Source organism: Aquarana catesbeiana, linkage group LG03, assembly GCF_042186555.1.
Source record: "Aquarana catesbeiana isolate 2022-GZ linkage group LG03, ASM4218655v1, whole genome shotgun sequence".
In the NCBI taxonomy this organism is placed as follows: Eukaryota; Metazoa; Chordata; class Amphibia; order Anura; family Ranidae; genus Aquarana; species Aquarana catesbeiana.
In genome coordinates this window covers 230380017-230391667 of record NC_133326.1, presented here as the reverse complement: position 1 = coordinate 230391667, position 11651 = coordinate 230380017, and positions in this window count along the sequence as shown.

Genomic DNA, 11651 nt, shown 5'->3' with positions numbered 1-11651 from the left:
TCGTTGCAATACTTTCTGTCACACCGTATTTGCATAGCGGTCTTACAAGCGCACTTTTTTTGGAAAAAATACACTTTTTTGAATAAAAAATAAGACAACAGTAAAGTTAGCTCAATTTTTTTATATTGTGAAAGATAATGTCAGGCCGAGTAAGTTGATACCCAACATGTCATGCTTCAAAATTGCGCCCGCTTGTGGAATGGCGACAAACTTTTACCCTTAAAAATCTCTATAGGCAATGGTTAAAAAATTCTACAGGTTGCATGTTTTGAGTTACAGAGGAGATCTAGGGCTAGGATTATTGCTCTCGCTCTACCGATCGCAGCAATACCTCATATGTGTGGTTTGAACACTGTTTTCATATGTGGGTGCTACTCACGCATTTGAAAAAAAAAAGGCCCTTTAAGAGCTATGGGCGGAAGTGACGTTTTGACGTCGCTTCCGCCCTGCAATGGTATGGAGACGGGTGGGGGGCATCTTCCCCTCACACGTCTCGATGCCAGTGACATGAAAGGATCAGATCGCCTCCGCCGCTACCGCCGGCTCCGGTAAGCGGTGGGGGGCACTGCAACACGACGGGAGGGGGGCCCCTCTCCCGCCGCCGATAAAAGTGATCGTGCAGCGAATCCGCCGCAAAGACCACTATTATCGGAAACCAGACCGCCGGCCAAAGAAGAAGATACCGGGGTTATGGCAGCTAGCTGCTGCCATAACAATGATATTCCTGGTCAAAATTAGGACGTATATCGGCGTGCGGCGGTCTGGAAGTGGTTAAATGCCCTGAGAAAAAGGACCATGGAATTTGAACAGCTATCCAGGGCATCCCTTCTATTTAAAACGGTAGTAAACCAGCAAAAATATAAAAGGTAATGGCCCCCCTGCAGGTTTAAGTCATAATGTACTAGTATGCACTTCCTTCTGGGTTTCTGGGCTCTGGCTGTATGAGTGGCTTTGGTTCCGGCACAGAGCTCTGAAGGTCTGGCACAGTATGGCGTCCCTTCAGAGCACATGCGCTGGTTACGTCTTCAGCTTCATGTTGTGTGAACAGGGGCGTAACTACCACCATAGCGATCCATTCGGGCGCTATGGGGCCCGCAGCCGAGTGGGGCCCAGTGAGGATAAGAGCACCGCCGGCACAGTCTCCCAGCCAGGGGAAGAGAGAGGAAAGGAAGAGGCGAGCTGTCCGTATCAGCAGAAAGCTGAATTGCCCGATGTAAGAGCTTTCATTAGAACTTCCAGTGTTCCCGGGGCTCACGTCACATAGCTCCTTTTGGCCCGGTGCCTTTGATAGACAGAACGCTGATCCAATGCGGGACATGTGTCATCAAAGGCGTCGGGCCAAGAGGTGGGGCTATGTGACGATGAGCCCCGGGAAGACGGGAAATTCAAATGAAAGCTGTTACAGCGGGCAATCCCGCTCTCTGCTGATCTGGGTGGCTTGCCTCTTCCTCTGCATAGGTGGGGCTGTATGGGGCACAGGCAGACCAGGCTGTATTGGGCACAGGTCACGCTGTATTGGGCACAGGTCACGCTGTATGTGGCACAGGTCACGCTGCATTGACACTAGGGCAGCTGTGGGGGGCGCTATTTGCAGGGGGGCCCCATACAACATTTTGCTATGGGGCCCTGCTATTTCTAGTTATGCCCCTGTGTGTGAATATCTCCTAAACAGTGTATGTTTAGGAGATATTTACAGTACCTACAGGTAAGCTTTATTATAGGCTTACCTGTAGGTACAAGTTTAAAAGTGGAGTTTAATTCCACTTTAACAGGACTCAGTTATTTGAATGAGCTCTAAAAACAAGTACCAAAGACAAGGTCTTAGTCCAATAACATACTGTATATCTGACTCCTGTTCTGTAATACTTCAACTATGAAATGACTCACAGGACTGTCATGATTTCTGTGCGCTAGAACATAAATGAGCAAACTTTTTATGGGTATCTCCACAAAGGAAAGAAGAACTGGCTTTCTTTGGAAAATAGTTGGTCTGGTAAGCACTGTTCTCCATTGACAAAGTGAAGCTACAGTAACAGTGATAACACAGGTTATACGATGTACACGCTCTTCAACACTCAGAGCATACCAGAATACAGTATGTGACTAAGGAGAAAAATCAGCAAACATATCTTTCCCTATTGCCTGATCCTAGCTTATGTCTATAGTCAGATTCACTACAATGTGAAACACATCTTTTCTGTTGGCGATTAACTTACAGTTAACCAACTTGGAAAAATCAAACACTTGGCTGTACCAATTTTTTCTTTCTTGTAAAACATGAAGACATTTTAGCAATAAAAATGAGGGTCTTCCTTTGAGAGTGAGAGTAGCTTTAAAACAAATAAGACACATGTCAGGGAATAAAATCTTCCTGCTCCGCAGGGGTGAGTTTAGGTTTAGTCTGAATCTATGATTGGCCAAACTTGGAAGGAAGACCTCAATGCTGGGCCAATTAATTACAGATAGGAGATTCCCCACCCAGCTGAACATACACAAGGGCAAGGATGATCATGACATCATTGACCTATAGCTCCAAAAACTGTCTCTGATTTGGAACAAATGGCGTGATTTACTAAAGCTGGCGCACTCAGAATCTGGTGCAACTGTGCAAGATAGCCAATCAGCTTCTAACTCTAGCTTGTTCAATTAAGCTTTGGCAATAAAACATGGAAGCTGATTGGTTACTATGCAGAGGTGCACCAGATTTTGCACTCTTCAGCTTTAGTAAATAACTCCCAAAGTCTCTCTGTCCCTCTGCCCCCTCATTTGTCCCTCATTTTGGTCTGATCTATATAGTTGTATTGGACACAGCTGATCATGTGGTATAGAAGCCCTTTGATTGGCCCCTTACCCCGTTCACAGAGTGCACCGCAGTGGGCGTGTGGGGGGACGTGGTTCTGGGAGGATCTAGACCTTGATGACCGCGCTGTAGCAGTTCTTCGGCTATAGAGTGGTCAGCAATTGGTTAATATGTACAGTCTGGAGAAAAGAAGAGAAAGAGGAGACATGACTGAAACCTTTAACCACTTGCCGTCTGCCATATAGCAAAACGACGACGGCAAAGTGGTTTCAATATCCTGACCAGAGGTCATATGACGTCTTCAGGATATTAAGCCGCTGCACGCCCCCAGGGGGGGCGCATCGCGGCGATCGTTGTTAAAAAGTTTCTGACTAACACTCTTTACTACGTGATCAGCCGTGTCCAATCACAGCTGATCAGGATGTAAACAGGAAGAGCCGGTGATCAGCTTTTCCTCACTCGCGTCTGTCAGACACAAGTAGAGGAGAGCCGATCGGCTACTCCTCTGACAGGGGGTGTCTGTGCTGATTATCAGCGCAGCCCCCCCGAGGATGCCCACACTGGACCACCAGGGACGCCACTAGGACCACCAGGGATGTCACCACCAGGTATGCCACCCTAAACCAGCAGAGATGCCAATCAGTGCCCCCAATGGATGCCAATCAGTGACCACAATTGGGCATCACTGATTGGCAGGCATTATTGTTTAGCACTGATTGGCATCCATCAGTACCATACATAACAGTACATCAGTGCCACATATCGGTGCCCATCCATGCCATCTATCAGTGCCCATCCGTGCTGCCTATCAGTGCCCATCCATGCTGCCTATCAGTGCCCATCCGTGCCGCCTATCCGTGCCCATCCGTGCTGCCTATCAATGCCCATCCATGCAGCCTATCAGTGCCACCTATCAGTGCCCATCAGTGCCGCATATTAGTGCCCATCATCAGTGTCCATCAATGCCACCTCATCAGTGCCACCTCATTGGTGCCACCTCATCGGTGCCCATCAGTGCCACCTTATCAGTGCCCGTCAGTGCAGCCCCATCAGTGCCCATCAGTGAAGGAGAAAGCGTACTTATTTACAAAGTTTTGTAACTGAAACAAAAAAAACATTTTTTTTTTCAAAATTTTCATTCTTTTTTTATTTGTTTAGCAAAAAATAAAAATTGCAGAGGTGATCAAATATCACCAAAAGAAAGCTCTATTTGTGGGAACAAAATGATAAAAATTTAGTTTGGGTACAGTGTTACATGACTGCGCAATTGTCATTCAAAGTGCGACAGCGCAGAAAGCTGAAAATTGGTCTGGGCAGGAAGGTGTATAAGTGCCCAGTATTAAAGCCCAGTGGTTTTTAGCTTTTGCACTATAAACAAAACAATTTTGAAAAAAACAATATTTTTTACTTTCTGCTATAAAACATATCCAATAAAAAATGTAATAAATTTAATTTCATAAATTTAGGCCAATATGTATTCTGCTACATATTTTTGGTAAAAAAAATCCCAATAAGTGTATATTGATTGGTTTGCACAAAAGTTATAATGTCTACAAACTATGCAATATTTTTATGGAATTAGAATTTATTTATTTTTTTACTAGTAATGGTGGCGATCAGCGACTTATAGGGGGACTGCGACATTGCGGCAGATAAATCGGACACTAAGTGACACTTTTGACACTTTTTTGGGGGCCAGTGACACTAATACAGTGATCAGTGCTAAAAGACATGCACTGTCCCTGTACTAATGACACTGGCAGGGAAGGGGTTAACATCAAAGGGTTAAATGTGTTCCCTGGGAGTGCTTGCTAACTGTGTGGGGGATGCTTTGACTGGGGCATGACAGTGATCTGTGTTCCTGATTAGCAGAAACACAAGATCTCCATCTTCCCCTGTGCCAGAACGGTGATCTGCATTGTTTACATAGGCAGACTGCCGTTCTGCCTCACCCGGGAACGATGCCGGAGAACATCAGGTCCGCCTGACCCGCTGATTAGCTCCCGCTGTGTTCAATCACAGCGGTAACTGGTCACTGGCGGCACGCATTCGTGCCCCAGATCTGGAAAAGAAGATCATATTCAGGTACGTGATTTTGCGCTGAAGGCCCCCTGCTGCAGTATATCTATGTGGGGCGATCCAGAAGTGGTTGAATACATCACAGATTCCTGTGGTGCCACCCTTGCAAGCTATGACTAGCATTGTGTCTCCCTATTAGCACTTTCTTTTGAAGACCTAAAGTTTAGGGAAGCAGCACTTAGAGAACAGGAGATAGAAGCATTGAAAGTTGTAAACTGCAAGTGCTGGGGTGAGAATTTTAACAAACAGTTTACTAGGGAATGTTTATTTTATTGTGCTTAAGGTGCTATACTAAAAATGCTAGGGTTTATTACTACTTTAAAACTACAATTTAGTGATTTTTCTTTAAATCAGCACCAGGCATGGTACTTTCATGAATGAGGTGTGTTCTGTGTGCTGCTCTGTTCCTTTAAATCTTCATTCCAATGCCCCCCGAATACCCTCACAGCTGTGATCAGGTTGTCCACCTGTCACAGGAACTCAAAAGTGCCTACTATGCCCACCCTCTCTGTCTCTGTCTCTATTCATAGAAGCCCTACTATCAGTTCCTACAATCAAAAAGCACTCTGTGAACTGAGGACATGCGCATGAATGAAAAGTCTACCTCTTTCATTCATAGGGTGCTTTTCATTTTGGGAAGTACTGTACAGCTTTCATGAATGGAGCAGGGAGGGGGAAAGGGTGGGCATAGTCAGCACTTTGGATGAGTGCAGAGCAGCCACCAGCACACAGGACACTTGTCACTCATGTAAGCACAGTCCTTGGTGCTTATTTAGGGTGGATTCAAACTTGTAGCACCCTCCCAGATACACTGCTAGTTATGTTAGGTAAATTTAGTTCTGAGGCTCTCCCGTAATCAGCAGCGCAGCATGTGATTGCTTTGGGCTGCTCTGGGCTCTGAAGGCCGTTAGTTTAATTGCTTCTCCCTGTCTTCTAGAGGCTTGCAGAATGTAGTGAGTGGGAAAGTCAAATGAGCAGTCTGAATATTTATGCAGCGCCAGCCAATCCCTGGGTGAAGGCGTCCAGATGGTGGCTGGGAGAGTGCATAAATAGTTTGGAACTTCAGAGAGCAGGGTTTTTCCCCAGGAGGAAAAGTTCCCAGCCAGAAGGCTGGCTGCCCTACTATTCAGTTCAGCTGTGCATAGCTCGAGGACCTATCCTGCTGCAAATTCCTTTGAAGCTAAGAGAGGGGTTTCACTAGAGATTTGGTCTGGAAGATTCACTGAGTAGAATGTCTGCCTGGGTCTCGGAAACATCCAAGTCCCAAGGACACTGAGTACAGACCTGAGTGAAGGATCCTAGTGACTGTGGCTGCTGTTAACCCTGGTTGCACTAATGTTAAGGCTTCCCAGGCGTGGAACATTGCTTATGGTGTGCCAGTGCTGCCCACTTTATGTCCTACTGCTTAAGGGACTATTAGGAGATAGCTAGAAAGGGAAGAGTGTCCTCACATTCTTGTTTAACCTCTTCCCGACTACGCTACAGCCGAATGACAGCTACAGCGTGATCGCATATTTCTGAGAGGGCGTCTATTGATGTCCTCCCCTGATTGCGCTTCTCGGCAGATATCTGTGACCACTGTGTTCTTTGGACACAGCTGATCACAGATCGGAGTAAAGAGCCAACCACAGCGGCTCTTTACCATGTGATCAGCTGTGTCCAACCACAGCTGATCACAGTGTAAACAGGATTTGACAGTTATCGGCAGTCCTCTCCTCATGCTGACCTGAGGAGAGAAGAGCTAGTAAGTGATCTACACAGGGGACATCTGCACTGATAATCAGGGCACTGATCATCAGTGTCCTCCTGATGATCAGTGCAGCTCCAACAGTGCCTATCAGTGCTGCCAGTCAATGCCCATCAGTGCTGCCAATCAGTGCCCATCAGTGCTGCCTAACAGTGCCCATCAGTGCTGCCTAACAGTGCCCATCATTGACACCTATCGGTGCCCATCAGTGCCGCATATCAGTGCAGCCTCATCAGTGCCTCCTCATCAGTGTTGCCTCATCAGTGCAGCCCATCAGTGCACGTACATCAGTGAAGGAGAAAAACTACTTATTTACAACATTTTATAACAGAAACTAATGTAGCTATAACTCTCGGTGGAGCTGCTGGTTTAAGCGGGCTTGTTACCTTCACTCTCGATACCTTTGTTTCACCGACACCGGGTCTAGGGTTCTGTTGAGTTCACCTCTGGACGATACAAGCACCAACACTCAAGTACGTTTTCAATGCTTTATTGAACCAAGTAACGAAGGAAATAGCAGGAGAGAGGCAGGAGGGAAACTGTAGGGAAGCTCAAATACCTTTCTTTAGGATTCTTTAGAACGTCCTTTAAAGTTGAATACTGTAATTGAATGCGATACCCTTGTGGGACACGATATTTGCTCACCTGGATAGGCCTCTCTCACTTGCCTAGCAGCCAGTACGTAGCACGAACAAAAGTCTCTGCCACAGACTTGCTTGGAATAAACCCGTACGATCCTCTGCCACAGGATGTATTGGTTTGCGGTGAATGTCAGACACAGTACTTGGACCTCAAAGCCAACCCGGCAGTATTATGCAGTAAGACTACTTCAGTATATGTCCTCCAACCGAATCACCAGGCCCCTCTCCAGACCAGCACTCTGCGTGATCCTTCCATGACGGGTCCTCCCCTGGGATCTCCTCGGTTGTCCAGCTTCTTCACTCTGGATAGACAGCTCAGGACCAGTCATCAGCTGCTGTGGTAGGCCCCAGACAGACTTCTGGGCCCACCCACGCGCCCCAGCGATGCAGGCCTCCGGAACGGAGGACCACAAGGTGGTATTCTAACGCATACCTGTCGGCCAGGAGGGCCAGCAGGTAGCTGTAAAACGAACCCCTAAACATGGCGTCTGTCCCATAAATACCCTCTCCCAGAATGCAAATCGGAGGACCACCTCCACCGAGTTGTCTCCGGGACAGAGGAGCACCCATACGCTTTGACACGTTGCCTTTCCAACACCAGCTAAGGGTAACAACTACACCCACCAGCTCAGTGTGGAATCACACGCAACGTCAGCCAAGCTGGAACAGAGGCAAATCTAACTTCCTCTAACGAGCAATTCACTAAATTTACCTATCAGATGGTAGATCATAAATCTACCGGCGCTACACTAAGAAAAACTTTTTTTATTTTTTTCAAAATCTTTGGAATTTTTCTTTGTTAAGCAAAAAATGAAAACCCCCATGGTGATTTAATACCACCAAAAGAGAGCTCTATCTGTCTCAAAAAAATGATAAAACTTTCATACGGGTACAGTGTTACATGGCCATGCAATTGTCATTCAAAGTGTGACAGTGCTAAAAGCTGAAAATTGTTCTGAGCAAAAAGGGGGTGAAAGTGCCTGGTAGGCAAGTGGTTAATGTTCTAGAGCAGGGATCTCCAAACTTTCTAAACAAAGGGCCAGTTTACTGTCCTTCAGACTTTCGGGGAGGCCAGACTGGGGCCAGTGTGAGTAGAAAATGCCCCAGTGTTAATGGGAGTAAACAATGCTCTATCACTGGTATCAGTGGGAGGAATGATGAAATATTATTTATGTCAGTGGCAGGAATTATGCCCCACTGTTGGTGTCAGTCTGAGGAATACTGCCTCATATCAGTGGAAGGAATACTGCCCCAAGGGCTGCATACGCAGATAGCAAGGATAACTTGCCACAAATTTGTGGCAGTGTTGAATTGTAAATCTTGTTAACTTGCTGCACATTTTCACTGGCAAGTTGTACACTTGCAGAGCCCTTGAAACACAAGTTCTAGCTGACACATTCCAATTTGTAGCAAATTTGCGTGGTAAGTCTCTAGCATGAGTAAAGTTGCAGTGGTGAGTCTACAGCAAGAGCTCTGCAAGTCACAGTTACCCCTGTGGAGGGATGACTATTGCACAACACAACTGAACCAGAACTTGCAGCAGACTTACAGAATGTTTGCAATGAAAGTTGATCTGGAGTCATGCAATGTGGACTGGCAAGTCCATCAATAGCTTAGCAAGTAATTTTCAAACGTGCAGCTCAATTGCTTGCTATCTGGAATAAAGGCAAGCAAAGGGCCACATCTGGCCTCTGGGCCGCAGTTTAGAGACCACTGTTCTAGAGTATCCCACAGCTTTCCTTAAAGGGGTTGTAAAGGCTTATGTTTTTTCACCTTAATGCATCCCATGCATTAAGGTGAAAAAACACCTTGCAGTCACCGGCGCACTAGCCCCCCTGTTTTACTTACCTGAGCCCCGAAGTTCCGTCGGTGCGTCCCCGCCGTCCCTCTCTCCATGGGTTCTTGATTGGATAGATTGATAGCAGCGCAGTCATTGGCTCCCACTGCTGTCAATCAAATCCAATGACGCAGGCGATCAAAAACGATCCTTTAGTATCACTTTAAAGTGGTTGTTAAACCACTGTGTCTTCTTGCTACAATCTCGTCTGTTATAGTAAATGATGTGCCTCAGTGTATATGTTTTGTAAAAAACAAGCTGCTGTATACCTTATTTTATAGCGCCACTCAGCACTCACGTGACCGCCCGCCTCTCTCTCCTCTGAGAATCTGAGGGCTGAGAATCCCCCACTGACGTTACCAAGGAGGAGGAGAGGAGAGGAGGAGAGAGGCAGTCACGTGAGCACTGCTATAAAATAAGATATACAGTGGCTTATTTTTTACAAAACACATACACTGGGGCACATCATTTACTATAACAGACGAGATTGTAGCAAGAAGACACAGTTATTTTAGAAGCAGGAGGGGAGGGCCGGGGATCGGAGCTGACAGGCAGGGAGGAGGGGGAAAGGGGGATAGAGGAGTGCTGCTGATGACAGAGGCAAGTAAACTGACTACGATGTCAGGGCTCAGCAGCCATGATAATATGTGGTCAGTTTACAGAGGGGAGGGCACAACCAGACAGGATCAGCCAGGTATTTCAGGTAATACAGGGGGCCAAATGACAGAGCACAAGCACTGTGCTGTATAACATGCTTTAACGGAACAGGATACATTTTTTTTTTTTTTTTAGGGTTACAAACACTTTAAGCCCTATCCAAGTTACTCTGCAATAAACTTTAAAAATGCAGCCCCTAGATTGTTTACTGAGCCAGGAGTAAATGCTGCTGTTTGCCTGGCTGTCTCTGCACTAGTGGGAAGAGAACCTAGGACACAAATTAGCAACTCTTGTGGGGGGCGCACATTATTTTTGTGAATGCACCCGCACTTCCATTACATGTGAAAACACCAATTGGGGGTTACCATGATAAGCTGCGAGAGACAGCCCTGTTAAAAGCAATAGGAGGCGGTTTGTTCCTGCTGCTAATCGGCCACTCACATGCCCATGCAGCGAGCACGTACGAGTGATTGGCCCTGAATGCCATCTACCTGCACCCAAGGCTGATCCTCCGTATGTGATCGCTGCTTGAGAGATGATATGCAAGTGGATGCAATTAACTGCGAGATCCGGCAGCCTCCCAGTGCTTCTAATGGGACTGCCTACTCTCATCTAATCGCAGGTACTACTGCTGGTGTTCTCGCATGTATTAGATTGTAAGCTCTAATGAGAAGGGCCCTCTGATTCCTCTTGTACCAAATTGTATTGTAGCTGTACTGTCTGCCTTAATTTTGTAAAGCGCTGGGCAAACTGTTGTGGCTATATAAATCCTGTATAATAATAATAATCACAGTGTGGGTGCATTCGTAGAAAAAATAAAAACAGCTTTAACCACATATATACTGTGGCAGGACGGCTCTGTTGCGTGAAAAGACATACCTGTAGGTCGTTTTATGCAATAGTGAGGGCATGCACGCATGCCCGCTGCACGTAGGAGGAGCCTGGCGAACCATATGTCCACCGGCCACCTGCGATTGCGGTACAGGTATTGCTATGTAAATAAGGCAGATCCCCGTTCTGACAGGGGACAACATGGAGATCTGCTGTTCCTAGTGATCAGGAATAGCGATCTATGTGTTGTTCCTGTCAGCACTTCCCCCACACAGTTAGAAACACACAGAGGGAACACAGTTAACCCCTTGATCGCCCCTGTAGTTAACCCCTTCCCTGCCAGTGTAATTTATACAGTGATCAGTGAATTTTTTATAGCACTGATCACTGTATTAGTGTCACTGGTCCCCAAAAAGTGTCACTTAGACCCCTTTCACACTGGGGCTTTTTCCAGGCACTTTAGTGTTAAAAACAGCACCTGTAAAATGCCTCATCTGCAGTCTCAGTGTGAAAGTCAGAGTGCTTTCACACTGGGGCAGTGCGCTTGCAGGATGTTATAAAAAGTCCTGCAAGCAGCATCAATGGGGTGGTTTGCGAGCTGTGCGCTCCTCCACCGCCCCTGCCCATTGGGCATGGGCAGCGACGCTACACGGGAGCTTTTAACCCCTTCTAGGGGGTTAAAAGTGCCCCGTTCCCGCCCGAATAGCGCACCAAAGCGCCGCTAAAACTAGCAGCGATTTAATCTACCACCTCCACTGCCCCAGTGTGAAAGGGCACTTAGTGTCAGATTTGTCCGCCGCAATGTAGCAGTCCCGCTAAAAATCGCAGATCGCGCCATTACCAGTAAAAACAATCAAAAAATTAAAAGTCCGTAAATCTATCCCCTATTTTGGAGACGCTATAACTTTTCTGCAAACCAATCAATATAAGCTTATTGCAATTTGTTTTACTAAAAATATGTAGCAGAATACATATTGGCCTAAACTGATAAATAAATGTGTTTTTTTTTTATATTTTTCTTGGATATGTATTATAGCAGAAAGTAAAAATATAGTTTTT